General features: G+C 31.7%; 1 pseudogene; it reads right to left on the bottom strand.

The window, feature by feature from the left end:
• Positions 1–1316: 1316 nt before the first annotated feature.
• LOC149545506 (protein argonaute 10-like) lies at positions 1317–6205 on the bottom strand (annotated as a pseudogene).
• Positions 6206–17776: the final 11571 nt, after the last annotated feature.

The raw sequence follows: 17776 nt of genomic DNA, 5'->3' as shown, positions 1-17776 counted from the left end.
CTATAGGTTGATATCACAAATTCTACCCTGAAGTACCAGATCTACAACTTTGCTTCAACCATTTTAATTCTACTTGATATGCTAGATTATTATTAATTATAATCAAAACTAAACATTACTTTTTAAACCTTTATTCTAAATTAGACATGAAACTTTCACTTTCTATGGCTTCTCAATGGCCATTGAGATCTTAAGACAAAACTATTGTAGAAATGGCAAGTGATGATAATCTCCATAAAGACAACTAGAATTTTTGGGTTGCATCCATGACATGCATGACCACTCCTTACTGAATAGTGGCTTGCCACCCACTCTTTTTTGGTTTTAATTTGTCTTTTTAAAAATATTTGTATTATAGCTATTATGTGTTATCAACCAATTCTCAATCTATATACAGGACTATTGGGACCGATCAAATAGCTAGAAAGAAGGAGAAAGGGCGACATCATGCCTTGTCAGGATGCCACTATCACTTTTCATTGATGATCTTAGAGGATCTATCAACAAAAAATGAACTCAACTTTCCTCTATTAAAAATTCTTTCAAGCTTAACAACATAGATAGGCACAGATAGACAAGGAGATGGAAGATATGGAGTGGCTAGGAACACAAGTTAAGCAGACGACTATAGCAAAACTAGCACAAAATGATAATCTCCACAAAGGAACTCTAAAGAAATAGGGAACATTTATCACATGAATAATTAATCCATCTTGACAAGTGGTTTGAAAACCACCTATCATAGGATCAAAGTGTTTTTTTAGTTTTTTTCCTTGTATTAATGGTACTACTATTACATTTTTCATCCAATTCTCAATCTGTGTATATGACTGTAGGTAGTTGGCATATTCTTTATAGGGCCTATGGGGATATTGATAAGCAACTATTACCATTAAATAGAATACCAAACAATCTTTGATTTCATTAGTACTCAAAGCTTCACAATTTCACATCTATCCATTACTTAAAATGGAAACATAGTACTTTTAAGCCCAAGAGTAAAATCTATGAGAATGGAGTGGTTTGAGTTATAATTGAGCATTGACTATGTACTACTTCTAGGGATGCCTAATATTAAATGTTGAGAATCCCCTGATCCTTTATTCATGTTCCTAGTCTGGCATAACAACTTAATGAAGACACTAAACACATCCATCTATATCAATATTAACAAGAGGTTGAAATCATAAAGTGCAAAATAATGGTATCATTCATTAAACTAGGTTTAAAAGCTAGGTGATTCATCATCATATTAACAACTTGTCTCAGTTTGAATATGTGCATGTTCTAGAAAATTAATGAAAGAGGATATACATTTAACAAAGATTATTTGTTAATGATTGCAACCTATTAGCTATAGATATGTTCTCATCCCAAAGCACATGATAATGTGCTTTTTTGCTAGTCCCTTATAAATGATAAAAACCAGATCAATTTTTGTTATAATAAATAGCAAAGAAAACATGACAAGTTGATCTAAGAAATAAGTATTATACTTGTATCCCAGCATGAGTGTAGAGATAAAAGTCAAATTACATGGGATGGAAAATCTTGGAATCAACCACAATGCCTGACAAAATATAGGAAACCCACATCAACATTACAAATTGACACCTTTGAATAGAGAAGAGCAATATTATATGGCCTTATAGGACCTTCCTACCTAGCAAGATGTTCCCACTTCTATCTATAGAATGCCTATCTACATGGTTGTTTGAAAATAGTCTATTATGGTACCACTTTTGAAAAAAAACAAATGTCACTGGGGGCTAGTAATTTGGCTCAAGAGATGCACAAGCTTGTTCACACCATAGAACTTTTAGTTCATATAGCATTTAGTTGTTTTCTTTAACAAAATCCAAAGAGGATACAAACAAACTAATCAGCCATGTCAATCTCAATTGAATAGCACGTACTATAGTGAGTATTAGGAAACTGACCCTATGAATAGCATCTAGTTCATAAAGTAGAACTTGGTAAAACTATCCTTCACTTACAACATCTTTGAATGAATACCAAAGCTTTTGGTAAGGAGACATAAGAAATGCAAAAATAAATCTCACCACAAAAACCAATCAAAATGAAATAAATTACCTATAAAATATGATTCATACAGGCTTTTTTCCTATTTCTCTACGGAAAGAAATCAATAATCAAATTTTAAATTTTGAGTAGCAAGTGAATTTCAAAAAATCATATTTTTAATTTTGAGGAGCATTAACTTGTCTAAGAATTTTCAATTTCATTGTTTGGTTCAATGTTAATAAAATGCATAATGATCAAGGTAGAAATTGCACTCTAGAGGATTTTCTCTGAGGAGTAGTAACTTGTCTAAGAATTTTCAATTTCATTGGTTGGTTTAGTGTCAATAAAATGCATAATGATGAAGGTAGAAATTGTGCTCTAGAGGGTTTTCTCCTCTTTGTCATTTAGTAATCTAGAAAATGTCCCTAATCGATGGTGTGTGAAGTTGTAAAAGTTTATCCCAAGTTAATTTTTTGTAAATTAAATCTCTTACATTCATTCTAGATTTGCAAATTGTATTGGCTATACATTGTCACTACATAATACAAGTAATCATCCTATTTTAAGACTGAATATAAATTGAGTACAATACGTTGGTATAAAAGGGGGTCACTATTTCAAGTAGAACACCTCCAAATCAAATATAAACTGAATCAACATCTTGAAATTTACATATCAAATAGAACTTACAAGGACATAACAATGCAGGCACACATATGATATGTACCAAAAGACTACTTTTAAAATGCAAAGTTGTAGTCAAGAAAATCCCCAGCACAAATACACACCCATGAAATATATAACTTTTGAACCAAACATGTAACAAACTTTTGCTAGGTAGCATGACAACCCCATAGACTAAAAAAATACTAGATATGATGCCTACTTTATCATTCCTCTGGTAACACTGCCTCATATTGGATCTTGCTAGACTTTATACAAATATTGAATGAGCTCTTGCTTGTGTGCCTGAGCACAAACTAGGCCTTCATACTTTGTGACTTCAGGCCAGTCTTTAGATGCAACCACCTAACATTTGCACCAAACCCAAAATATTAAGATAAGCATTTTTCATATGAATTGTGTAAACCAAAAAAATAACAAATAATGATCTATAATGAGAACCTACTGCCGCTATTGATGGACTAGAATCTTCTCTAGGGTGTGGATGTGTAACATCTACCCCAAAGATGATAGTAGGTATATCACTGACCATAGGAATCCTTCTAGAAATTATATCAACAAGGACTCTATTTCTTCCACCAACCTAACATGCAAAGCATCAAAAATGACAAATTAATAAGTTATATTTTCTTCAAATATATATAAAATATAGAATATTTGTGGGCACACTAGAACTACAAAATATATCATCAGTACACAACTTTACATTAATTTTGAGGGCCACATTTACTAAATATTGCTTGCTCATTTTAAACATGTGCTTTTTTAGGTAACATTGTGAAACTAAGCTGAGATTAGTTTCACATATTCACTTAAGGTCACCTAAAGAAACACACAACAACTCATCATTGACTAATATAATACAATATCACAACCCGTCATAGAATAACAAAAAATGATTCTTCAAGAAATTTCTATTATTTATAGAAAATAAATCAAATAATAGCAAACTGTTTCCTAAACTCTTTCAAATTCTTGGATGAAACTAAAGGAAAAAATATACACCATACAAAGAACAATTTTTGTCAGGAAAAATGACTATAAGAAGTTCTTTTGTCTTGAGTCTTGTATTTATCTCTTTGTAGATGGTCTTCAAGGCTCTCTCTACTTGTTCAGGCTGCAACTAATAAATTTGGATCAAGGGGTTTTGGGTTGAAATTCTATAGTAAAACAAGAGGAAATCACTTAACAATGAAGGATGTGTAAAACTTTTTAAATTATTGTGGGTGTCTAAATTGTGAGTTAATACCATCCTAGAAACCTAGCACATCTATGCCAACTCTTGACAAAACCCACAAGAAACACTCTCTTGAACACCTCATGAAAAGTTTACACAAGCTCAATATTTTATAGTTCCTCCATTCACCATTTTATGTTTCATAAATATAATAACAAATACTAAGCACTTTCATAGTAACACTTGCACCAAAGCTTATGTAAAATTTTCTCTATCAGTAGAAGTTAGAACTAAATAATTAGAATACAAAGTAAATCAAAAACATTTGAACTAAATAATTAGCATACAAAGTATCAAAGGAATATTTTTAGTCTTTAAAATATATAAACACTTCATCCATTACCTTATTCATCATATTCCAATGTCCAACTTGAGGTAAGCAATCCTTTTCCTTGCTAGTTTCATGATACTTCAACTACACAATAATTGTTGCATTTACAATCAAACATAAATGGAAGAAAGAAAATTTACTATATATTACAAAAACAAACCATTTTGAAAATAGAATAAATTTTAATTAGGGAATCAATACCCAAGGTGCAAGAAAAATCCAAGCTTCTACTGAAGTAATCTTGTCACTAATTTTAAGTCCAAATTCTTTTGCATATGGATCTTGATAGTACACATTGTGGACTATAGTCTGCATAGAAAGAAGCAATAAATTAGTCTTAAAAGCTACAAAGTACTCTAATAAATCCTTTTTTTCTTGAATTGTGCTAAAAATATCTAGGGCACATGCAATCTTGCATGCCCAAAGAGATTTCTTCATTCAATTTTGGGATACAATTTTGTAGGTTCTCTATGTGTTAATTCTAATCTCTATCTACTAAGCATAGCCAGTCTTCATAAATCAACTTGGGAGTTTTTATACTTATCATGTTTACTTATTAGGCATCCTAAGGCTATCTCAGTAGTCCTCTGGTGACATTATAATATATTTTATTTCTTGATTAGTAGGATTAGAAAATAACTACCTATAGCTGGGCCATTACCATGTTCATGTGTACTATGGTAACATCACTATAGCAGTTGTTACTTTCAGTTTTAGTATTTACTATTTTAAATGGCTTTAAGTAGTCATTACTTCAACCATACAAGGTGACTATGAATCTTGACCTTTTGGAGCTCTTTTTAGTAATCTCTAGTAGCTCCAATACATCTCATTAAAAAATCTTCTATAGATCTCTACATTAGCCAATAGAGTTATCTAATGATTCACATGCTTTGGGTTGATGAAACCACTACTTTGAGATCATGGGAAATAGTGGGCTATATCCATCCATATACAATAATACAAGGGGGGTCTCAAAAAAATTTAGAAGTTGCAACTTCCTTAAGTGATTAGAGAAGAGTTCAAAGAGAAACTAGTGAGTGATGAGGAAAACCCTCAACTTTATAATGACTTCTAGACAATATTAACACTATTGTTGGTATGTTTTAAATTTAATCTATTTTTTTGTGTAATTATTGCAAGACTTTCAAAGTGATACTACTGAATGTTGTTATGCCAATAAAGTTCTATTTTCATGATTCAGATTCTAAATGTGCTTTTCTCAATAATAAAGAATTATTTGTTGCATTTCTATTTCTCAAATTAGAAGTTGCTACTTCCCTATGTGATGAAGAAAACCCTGACTTTGGAATGAATTCTAGGTCAATATTCACACTATTGTTGGTGTGTTTTAAATTTAATTTGTTTTTTTTTTTTTTTTGTGTAATTGTTGGGAGGTTTGCAAAGGTATACTCCTAAATGTTGATATGTCAATAAAGTTATATTTTCATAATTCACATTCTAAATGTGCATTTCTCAAAAATAAATAATTATCTACTACACTCATTTTGATATGTAGGAGTTGTTGCAGCAATCTAAGGGCATGTTAGCTACTATAATTAGCTATCATTTGGGAAACACATTTCTATATGCATCAATTATTATAATGGATTCCCTAATATTAAAACACTACACAAAATAGGAAAAATACTTATTTAAATTATATCCAAAGACATATTCAGTGTAGGGAGAGAATACCTATAAAATGTCCATCTCTCATTCTCAAGGATGCTAACATGTAACTTTTAGAAGGGTGGTAATTTTCTTTTCATTCAAACATGTTGAATAACATTGGCCCTCTACAATTTTATAGACCTATTTAGTTACACCAATGAGTATTCTGCATAAATAAAAAGAAACATAGCTAACTTCTACAAACAACTTCCTATTCCCAAAGATTTATTTGATTTACAAAAGCATACCTCCATCGGAAAATAGTTTGGCCTCTACTAATTTCCAACTTGTAGGCATGGAAAAATAGTATGTTGTATGGTAAATTCATACATATCCTAGAAATACTCCACCATAGATTTCATTATTCCTTTATCATCCACAAGAAACCTATAAAAATGATATAATTAGCAACAAGATGTTCTATACCATATATAGGTGTACTTGTCACCTCTTGTAATAAGAATATTTCCATTTTCATATTACTAATATTAAGCATCCTCAGAATCTTACATTAATTCTTGGGTGGGTTGAGAAGTCAATCGAGAAATATGATATTTGCTTCACATATTTTCTTGATGTGTGACCTCAACTTTTACACCTCTCAAGGCCTTCTTAATCTATTTCAGCAGAGATTTCATAATGACTATATCAAACTAAATTCATTATTTACATCCACATTTTAAAATTATCTTATTTAATCCAATTGGGTGTTCTTGAAACCCCATACCTTGATATGATGAGCATCATAAAATGGTCTAGATCCCATGTCCCTATTTAAGAGCTAAGCCAAAAGATCAATATCATTCAATGGCTCAATGAAGGAAATCGATGACATATTTGCAACAAAGGAGATGGTTGTCAATTGTTATTTGCAGGTCACCATTCAAGTGTAAAATTAATGATTACTCATTCCTCATACAAAATATAATATAATGATATAGGAAATATTTTCTAAAAGAGAAACAACAGCTATCCTAATTAGTAAAAGGTTAACAAATAACAGAGTAGAAAAAATAACAAGAAAAAACACTTCAACAAAGATTGGAAGCAGTCTTCCTAGATCATGATCGTATGAGTCAAAAAGACTTCATGGGGTTTTTCCTCTAAAGATATGCATCAAAGTGGGATTGGTACCATTGAAACCTATTATGAGAATGCTAACAAATGACTTGTTGGGATAATTCTAGCAAAGGTTGAATGATTCAACTTTAAACTTGCCGATCAAATTTGTTTAAAGGTCTCCAAGGCCTTTTCATCAAACCCTTCTTGCACATATCCCACAACTAAGGAATTCCATGAGAGACATCTAGTTGAGGCATTTATTTGAAAAGCCTCAAAGCTTGATCAACATCACCATTCATTGTCCCATTCTTCTACCCTTGGTCATTAGCCAAACCCCTTGACACATTAACAATGAATTAGGGTGCACAAAATAGAACCTTTTTCATTTTAAGATAATGAAGCCCGTGTTGGTCAAAATTTTGACCAACATGGGCATGGATTTAAAAAGAAGACATTTTTTCCTTGCCTATTCTAACCAATTTGACCTCATTTTAATAGATGGTCAAAAAAATGGGTCTAAAAATGGGGTCAAATACACTAGTGTTCATTGAAAAGCAAGGCTTATAGATGTTATAATTAGAGAACTAAGACTATTATGGAAAGTGCAAATGTGAGAATTAATGAGAAATTCAAAATAAAAGAGAGAATAGTTGATTGCAATACAGATAATGATGTTATTACTAAGCCAAGGAATGATGAGGTATTTCTTGAGACTAACAATGATTTCTAGAATGAAGGAGAGCCAAGGAAGCAACAAATATTAGAACCTTCAATAGATCCAAGAGTTGAGATAGCAACTCCTGCTTCAAGAAATAATATCATAAAAAAATTCCCATATGAATAGATCATCAAAAGCAAAGACAAAGTTGTGATGACAAGAAGCAAAGTAAATAAAGAACTATTCTTCATATCTCAGGTTGAGCTTAAGAATATAGATGAATCATGTAAAGATGAATACTGAAAGCAAGCTATGAAAGAGGAATTTGATCAGATAGTAAAGAATGAAATATGGTAATTTGTCCCCAAACTTGCACACAAGAATGTGATAGGAACTAAATGGGTATTCAAGAACAAGATGAATGAACAAGGAGAAGTTATAAGAAACAAAGCAAGATCGATATGTAATGGTTACTTAGAGAAAGAAGGAATAGATTATGAGGAGACTTATGCCCCTGTTGTTAGAATAGAACTAGTAAGATTAATCTTAGCCTATGCAATACATAAGAAATTCAAAGTATATCAGATGGATGTCAAGTTAATATTTTTCAATGGAGAACTTGAAGAAGAGGTACACATTGAGTAGCTTGAAGGATGTCCCTTGATAGATGACAAGGAAATAATAAGTAGACTACGAAAAATATTGTATGGATTTGTTAGGATTAACCTCAGATAGAATTAATAGTTACATGTAAATATAACCAATACCTAAAAATAGTAGATCACATAAAAGAGAACACAAGACACCAAGATTTAACATGGCTCACCCAATCCCTGGGCTCTATCCATCAACAACAAGTCCAATATTATTAAGATCTAGTGATTACAACCTGATTGTTATCTATATTCCCTTATAGCTCAATATTGCTGCAAGAACCAATTTTCAAATCACACATTATGAAATTCCATAAACCTAAGTCTTTTTATACAAGCTTTTTTCCACTTACAAGTAGGGATAGAATAATAGAACAATAGTAGCCAATTTCTTTTACAATATAAGGTCATTTTTTGCCTCGGAGCCTCCATAGGGACAGTACCCCTTGACCCCATCTTGGGGGCATTTCCCCTAAATTTCCATAGAAATAATCTAAAGGAAACTAGACTAAATAAATCTTTGAGTCTAATTAGGCTCCACATCACAAAAATCTCTTAGTTAGAGACTCATCAAACACCACAATAATAACCTTCCACTTGGGGACTGATCATAGCACTACTAAACCTGTAACTTCCACTAGAATATGAAACCACCCTAGAGTCTATTGTTCTTTTAGTCTATTTAGTCTAAGAAAAGCTAAAGAAGAGTTCAAATTCCTCCTTGTCACTACCTTTGTAAACATATCTAGTGGATTGTCATTTGTATGTATCTTCTCTAGCTTTAACTATCCATCATCTAAAAGTGAGAAAATAAAATGGTAACACAATTGTATGTGTTTTTTCTTTGAATGCAGAGCTGAATTCTAATGCAGGAGCATCCACTGGTGTAAGGACAATCCTGTATCACCCAAAATATGCTTAGAGATAGTTTTTTTAATGTGTTTTCATTTCTAGGTACACATTTGGGTTGAATAAAGGTTCCAACTCTCATAGTTGCACTATTAGTTTTTGGGGTTAGAGTCTTTGAGTACCTTGGGATATGTGTTAAAGTATGAAATGGGTTATTTTGTAATTGACCCAAAATTATGATGAGTTAGAGGGTGTAAGTTGGAAGGAATACTATTTTGGTAAATTAAAGAACTCCAAAAAAAGAATCAGGTCAAAAGGCTTTATGGTTAGAAAGTTATTGCAGTTTTAAATTTCTTGGAGACCTCCTAAGAGCACTTCAAAGTTAGATTTAAGGCACTAGACGTCCTTGTACAGGCCCCAAAAATGGGGGATAAGCTTGGCTTGTCTATAGGGCTATAGAGTGCTTTGAGCAGTTTCCAAAAATGTAAATAGTTTATCAATCAGAGACTCGGTTTGAAAGTTATGCCTCCTAGAAGTTGGGCTACCATTTCTGGATTCTTCTAATTTTGCACCAACTTCTAATGCGACTTCTAGAACCTTCTATTTTAGTGGTGGATTCCAACTAGCTTATTCTAGAATTTATTCCTAACCCTAAGCCCTTTGGGGTCTATTTAAGAACATTTTTGGCACTATAAAGGGTAGTTTTGAGTTGAGTTTGAGAGAAGGTACTATAAGAAAGATTTTTCTCTATATTTATACAATTATAAGCCCATAGGGCATGTCTTTGGGTCTATTTTCCTTTGTACTGAATGTAGTAGTAGATTTTTATTGATAATAATATTTCACTTTTTTTGTTGTGCTCATTCTAGTTTTGGGTCATGTCCCCAACAAGTGGTATTAGAGTAGGTGTTCCTAAGTATACAGATAGATCACCGAATGTGAGGTAGTTTGTACCATGACCTTAGGTTTGGTGAATTGTGTCAAGAAGTTCTTGATTATGTAGATAGATCTCCAATTGTGAGGCAATTTGCACAAGGTTCTTATGTTGCACAAGATTTTTCTTCTAAAGGCTTGAGCATGGAGAAGAGAAAGAAGAAGATGACTTTTTTGATTGGATGGATTTTGAGGATTTCTTGACTTGATAAAATTAGAGCAAGAAATCAAGAGGCATTAATAGTTAATTTACAAGATCAAGCAAATGAATTAGAAGTTGAGTTGTAGAAATAAAGAGTGCATCACCAAAAAAGAGATGTTAATAATTCCTTGGATGCAGAAAAGAAAGAAGATCCAGTGGAGTATCATATATCTGGTACAAAAGAAGATCAAGATGATGAAGAAGAAATTATTTGTGAACCTAAAGTTGAAGAAGATGTAAGAGAAGAGGAAGAGCATGAAGATAACTAGATTTGCACTAGAAGCATATGAAGTTGATTTGAAGACTACAGTAGTAGAGGATGTATACGTTCCTTGGTTGGAAGCCAAAAAAGTAAAGTAGTTACATGCTTTGTTAAAGACATGGAAGAAGAAATCAAAGATGAAAATTTGAAAGAGGTAAATTTCTTTGAATTATGGGATGTTGAATTTGAGATGAGTTTGAAAGATATTGCTTTGCATGAGGATTTTGTTAGTGATGTGTGGTATGCAAAGGAAGATTTGTATGGTGTTAATTCAAAAAGATTGGATGATGATGAAGTTTATCCTTGGACAAAGTTCAATGCAAAGGAGAAATTTCAGCAATAGACACTTGTTCTGGCTAGGTGTTGGAAAAGAAGAAAGAAAGAAATATATTAGTAGTAGATACTTGTTTCAACTATTTGTTGGAGGAAGAGGAAAAAAAAAAAACAATAGGCTACTTCATTTAATTGCTTTCCAATATTGAGCTCCTGGATGAATCATATACCTACTAATAATTGTTACTATATGTACAATATCTAGCCTAGTACATACCGTATCATACATTATGATTCCTAGAACTGAAGCATAGGGTACCTTAGACATCTCATCCTCCTCTTCTTGTGTCTTGGGACACATCTTCTTAGTCAACTTAAAATGACTAGGTAAAGTTGTACTAATAGTTTTAGCATTCTCCATTGAGAAATTTTGCAACACCTTCTCAATATAATCCACTTGAGATAATGTCAATTTTTTGTTCTTCTTATCTCTACAAATCTTCATACCAATGATTTTTTTTTCTGCCCCCAAATCCTTCATAGAAAATGCATGGGCTAACTAGCATTTCAACCCCATAAAATGATCCATGTTAGACTCAACTACAAGCATATCATCAACATATAAATACAAAATAATTAGCTATCATCATCCACCTTCTTTAAATAAAGACAATGATGTAAATGACACCTACTATATCCATGGTCATGCATAAACTTGTCAAATTTCATATACCATTGCCGATGTTTTTGTTTCAAGCCATATAAACTTTTCTTCAATCTGCACACTAAGTTCTCTTTACCTTTGACATAAAATCCTTATGGATATGCCATATATATCTCTCTAAATGCAAATATTTAGTAGCCACATACTTAAAATAGTGCCAATAGAAGTCATTTTAACAATAGGAGAGAATATATCATCAAAATTAATTCCTTTTTTTTGTGCAAATCCTTTTACATGTTACCTATCTTTAAAATTTTTATTACCTCCACCCTCTTCTTTTAACCTATAAACCCATTTATTTTACAAAGCCTTTTTATGTACATGAAACTTGTATAAATCCCATGTCTTATTTTTCAGCAAAGAGCCCATTTCATTTTTCATTATAGACTCCCACTAAATCTTAGTATCCACCTGCACAACTTCATCATAACATCCAAGTTCACCAGCATTAGTAAGTAAAATAAAGTACAAGGAGAAAATATTTTTAGAGGTCTTCTTATCCTTGTTGACCATCTAACATTCACTGGGGTGTGTGGTATTTATTGTTGCAGTTGTTTCACATCATGAAGAATTGCTAGAACATTAGCTCTTGGAGTATCACCCAACACTACATAATCATCTTCTTTCTTCTCACGTTTCTACAACAGATCTTTATACAACACTTTCTCATTTAATATGACATCCCTTCTTCTTACAAATTTATAATTTTTAAAATCCCAAATTCTTTGACCAAATTCATTAATGCCATATTCAAAAAATACACATTTATTTGACTTAGCTTCTAGCTTGGTTCTATTTTTAGAATCTATATGAGCAAATGCTTTACAACTGAAGGTTTTGAGAAAATAATAACTCATCATCTTACCAATCCATGAATTCTTTGTAATACCACAACCCAAAGGAGTAGAGGGACCTCTATTAATCAAATATATAGTAGTATTGATAGCCCTACCCACATGTTTAAGGACAACCCTACATGCAATCTCATGCTCCTTGCACATTCCATTATAGTCTTGTTCATGCATTCAACCACTCCATTTTCTTATAGAGTCCTTGGAACAATTATTTGTCTATGAATACCATTATTAGAGAAATAATTCAAATTTATGATGATAATATTCACCACCATTATCAGATCTGAAACATTTTAATTTCTTTCCAATCTCATTTTCAACCAAGTATTTTCATTTCTTAAAAGTTTGAAATATATCAATTTTCTATCTAAGGAAACAAACCCATACTTTTCTAGTACATCATCAATAAATGTAACATAATAATGAAATCCCCCAAGGGAAGATACTTGAGCTAGTTCCCATATATTTATATGCACAAGCTCTAATCTCACTTCTCTTTTCCTTCCCAATCTTCACAAAACTCACTCTCTTTTGTTTTCCTTATACATAACTTTCAAAAAAATCCATATTGACACATTTTTGACCCGGTAAAACTTTTTTTGAATGAAGTACTCTTATACCTTTCTCACTCATGTGCCCAAGTCTATTGTGCCACCTACAATAGTTATTCGTTCTCCCCGCTCAACTTCAACAATTATTCTTGAATATTCATTTTTTTTTGAAATAATCAAAGTAGAAGGAAAAATATAACTTGTACAAAGATATAAGGTGCCTACTTTCACAACTTTTTCTACTACAAGGGAACCTTTTGAAATATTACAATTTTAATCATTAAATTAACTACACAAATCTCATCATCATTGCCTTGTTGAAATTAAATTCTTACTCCACCTTGGAGCATGTCTTACCTCATGTAGTAGCTAATTATTCCCATTCTACAACTTAATCTTAAATTTTTATTTTCTAACAATCTAATAGGGTTCATTATCTCCAAAATAAACAAGCCCAAAATCCCCTTCGACATGATCAATAAAATAAATTCTATAAGGTGTAGCATGAAATGAAGCACCGTAATCTAAAACCCATGAATCATCAACACTTTCTAAAGACAAGCAAAGAATCATCTTTTGATTTGTTATTTATCACATTTTCCTCCTTGTTCACTTTTATTTTATCTCCTTCCTTCTTCTTTTGAGTCCAATAATCTTTCTTCTTATGCCCTATTTTACTACAATACAAGCAATCTCTCAGTCCTCTAGATTGAGACCTTTTCCCCTTTGACTTTTCTCTTGATTTTCCACAATTTCAAGAATTATTTTCTCTCTCAGTAGTTCTACCTCTACTTTATGTATTCAAAGCACTTCTTGATGTAGATCTACATGAGGATTTCCTATGAGTTTCCTCACTAAAAATAATACTGATCACATAATCAAATTTTAGGGTATTAGATCCAAAAATAGAATTACTCACAACCATTACCAAGCCATTCTAGCTTCTAGGAAAAGAACACAAAATCAAGAGAGCCCTAATTTCTTCATCAAAATTAATAACCATATAAGATAACTAACTAGTAACAGTATTAAACTCACTTACATGATTTGCAACAGATCTACCTTTTTCCATTTTCATATTAAATAAATTCTTTATGATAAATACCTTATTTGAAGTAGAGGCCTTTTCATACAAATTTTCTAGGGTTTCCATCAACTCTTTCATTGTCCTCACTTTTATAATGTTAAACATAATAGATGGTTCCAAGTATAATCAAATTCTTCCAAGTGCCTTTCTGTCTAAAATCTCCTAGTCCTCATTTGACATAATTCCTTATTTTTTAGATTTTCCTTCCAACAGCTTCCATAAATCTTTCTGATAAAGATAGTCTTCTATTTGCATATTTCATAACTAAAATTTTTACCCATTAAACTTCTCCACCTTTAGCTTACCCTCATCTTTCATAGGTCTCACTCAACCATGAGACTTCCACTCAACTGTGAGACCTTCCTATAGAGGGTCACTAAAAATAAAATAAAAATGATGATGGTCTACTAAAAAAAAACCAACCAAAATCTAGCTTTGATACCATTTTTTAGGATTAACTCTAACAAAAATAATAGTTACATTAAAATATAACTAATACACAGAAATAGTAGATTGTGTAAAAGAGAACACAAGACACCAAGATTTACCATAGTTCACCCAATCTCTGGGCTATGTCCACCAACAACAAGTTTAATATTACTATGATCTAGTGATTACAACCTGATTTCTATCCATAATCCCTTCAACTCAATACCACTGCAAGAATTTTTTTTTACATCACACATTACGAAAATCCCTAATGCTAAGCCCCTTGACATATTATGGTTGCTATTTACTTTGGTTGAATGGTTAAATTTGGTTAGTAAAGATATATGTTTTAATTATTGAACAACCAATTTAATAACTAATTCACCCCCCTCTTAGTTATCTTGGTGGACTATTGTTTCTAATAGGACCCTTTTAGGAGTCTATTACATTATTTAGTACATATGAGTCCCTATTAGGAGACTTTGAATCCCTATTAGGAGATTCCAACCCTATTAAGAGTTGTGGAAGATAGAAGGACCCACTATTCGCATAGCTTTAGGGGAAAGATCACAAAACTCATTGTCTAACTAATCTTTTAACTATTCCTTGCAAAATAATTGTCTATATTATACTTTAGCTTCTTTCCTCTATCTTACTAATTGGATCAATCACTATCAAACCTTGTAGACTAGGTTATGAACCTCAAATCCAAGTATGAAACTTTAGATCATACAATAAAACCTCGAAAATGAAGTTTCTTTTACATTTACTCTTCTCTACTTATTTTTGCATTCTACTCTTTGCAATCATTCATACATCTCATCACATCTCTTCCATGATAAAGGAATATGTCCTTCCTTTATATCAAATCCATAAAAGAATTCCTTGAGTTGGCTATTCATGTGCTCAATTAATTATTATAGGACCACATTAAGAACATGTTACACTTAGTGATAACATTAATCTTCCACCTTGTAACTTGAATAAATTTTTGTACATGCAACATTAGGATGAGTAATCTTAGCTATGCCATCTCTAGAATGTCTTCTTCACATCTTTAACTTTAGTTTCTTAAAATAACAACTTTTATAAGAGATATAATAAGTTTACCAAAACATGCCTCTATAAACTCTATCTCAAAATAGTCTTCACCAAAACTTCTATAACTTCTTCTAGACTTAATATCTTAAGCTTTCAAGGTTAGCTGCATATATAGACATTAAGTATAATCTCTATTTAACCTCTCTTATTAAAAATGTTCAACTAGCCATCCTTATCAACTTGATCTTTACCATTGTTCTTCTATCAGATACCATAACAAATTGCTATGTTCACATCAATGAAAAACATAGTCATGAATGTAACATCTCATCATGATAATGATTTAATCATGTTTCTACAATACTCCCCCATAGAAATATCATTATAATTCATGCTTCCAACAAGATGATCCCATTTTGATAACCATGAAGATGATACAAAGGATCACTGAATTGCCCATGTTGAATAAAGAAAAGACCACAAAATCCATAGGTTTGGTTGAATTAAAAAAAAAAACTCTTGCTAAATGGAATGGAAAAGGAATGAAGCCAAGAAGAGTAACTAACATGAAATTGAAGTTTGACATCCATGTAATAGCTCACAAAATCTATAGCTCAAGCCGATTGAACAATGTATCATGTTAAGTAGTTGACCTAGTGTACAAGCTAGTAAAGAAAAAATTATCCTTCAGCCTTGCTGAGCTACTACTAAATCAACTAAGAAGAAATATGGAGAGTATCCAAGTCTCTAAGAATAACCTATGTAAGTTTGGTTCTCTCTTGACATGTTTATTTTTCTATGTTTAGAAGTTTCTCCCTTCAATAGGAACTATAGTATAGAATAAAAATACTCCAATATTGTATCCCATAAATGAAGTTACAACAGAATGAGAGAAAAAAATGATAGTATTGTGGATAATTATTTAGATAAATTTAAGGAGAAAATGAAGAGAAAATATAGGATACCTAAAAAACTAGTAGAAGATTATGAGTAGATATGTATTTTATGGTTGAATGTGACAAGGTCTACTTTCAAGAAGTTGTGCCTAGAGTGACATGGGTTAAACCTTTAGAATATGATGCTAACATAGATGACACAAAGGATATCATTAATTATCTACTAAATGAGCATGTGGATCCTTAAGAAATATATTTTGGAACATATCATGAGGCTAAGGCCAAAATTGAGCTTGAGATTAAGTTAACCTAAGCACTAAAAAGAGGAAGGAAAAGGGTAGAGAAAATAATGCAGAACATTAAGCAATCAATCTCTTCTCTCATGCTAACTGAGGGAAAAGGAGATGATATAGCAGATGAAGCTGAAGAGGATGAAGTAGAGGAAGAAGAATCTAAGGAAGAGGAACTTCCCAAAAAGAAAGGGAAGCTTACAATAACCAAGCCTACAAAGTCTTCCCCTATTGTATTCACAAGAAGGTCTACCAAATCCAAGAGGAAAATAAAATTGGATGAAGAGGATGAAGTGAAACAAATTATTTTTTAGAGGTCTTCCCCCACTAATTGGGAACATGTATGACATGTCTTAGGTCTCTTCAGTATGAGACTAGGAGCCAAGATGATAAAAAGAAGATTAAGGATGTCTTTGTGGCAAAATTGAGTAAGTGGAAGTATTCACTTGATGATTTATCATAGAAAGTTACTAATGTGATTTTGAAAGTAGTCAAACCTCAATTGGATAATGCACTGAAAACTACTAAAGAAATTAATGAAAAAACCTTGAAAAAACTTATGTTGAGCATCAATGATAGAGAGGTGAAGGAAACATTGAAAAAGAATGATAAGAAGGTAACACATAAATTTAATACATGTCTAATATTGTTAAAGGAAATTGAATCTATGTTGAAGTATAATATTATCAAATAGAAAAACATATATGAGTTACACAAGAATATCTTGATGATGACGAAGAATAACAAGAATCTACAAGAGTAAGTCATCTAGAAATCTAGAGCATTGAGGAATTTGACCCCAACTAGCCCTACCGTACAATAATATAGAAAGGGGCCCTACAATAATATAGAAGGAGCCATATATTTTAAGTGTGGGAATATTATTCCCCCCTATATTTTAAGGGTGTGCCTCTTCTTCTATTATTGTAAGGTAAGGTAATGCCCTATTATTATAGATGATCTTGATTATTGTAGATAGCCCATAAAATTCTAACAATGAAAAATGTTTAAGTGGACAAGATAATATGTTTATATTAGCTAATTGTACTCCAAAAAAATAA

This window comes from Cupressus sempervirens, chromosome 7 (genome assembly GCF_028749045.1).
Source record: "Cupressus sempervirens isolate cs-2001-9-10 chromosome 7, ASM2874904v1, whole genome shotgun sequence".
NCBI lineage: Eukaryota > Viridiplantae > Streptophyta > Pinopsida > Cupressales > Cupressaceae > Cupressus > Cupressus sempervirens.
Note: the sequence above shows the minus strand (reverse complement) of the source record. Positions and strands in the feature narration are given on the sequence as shown.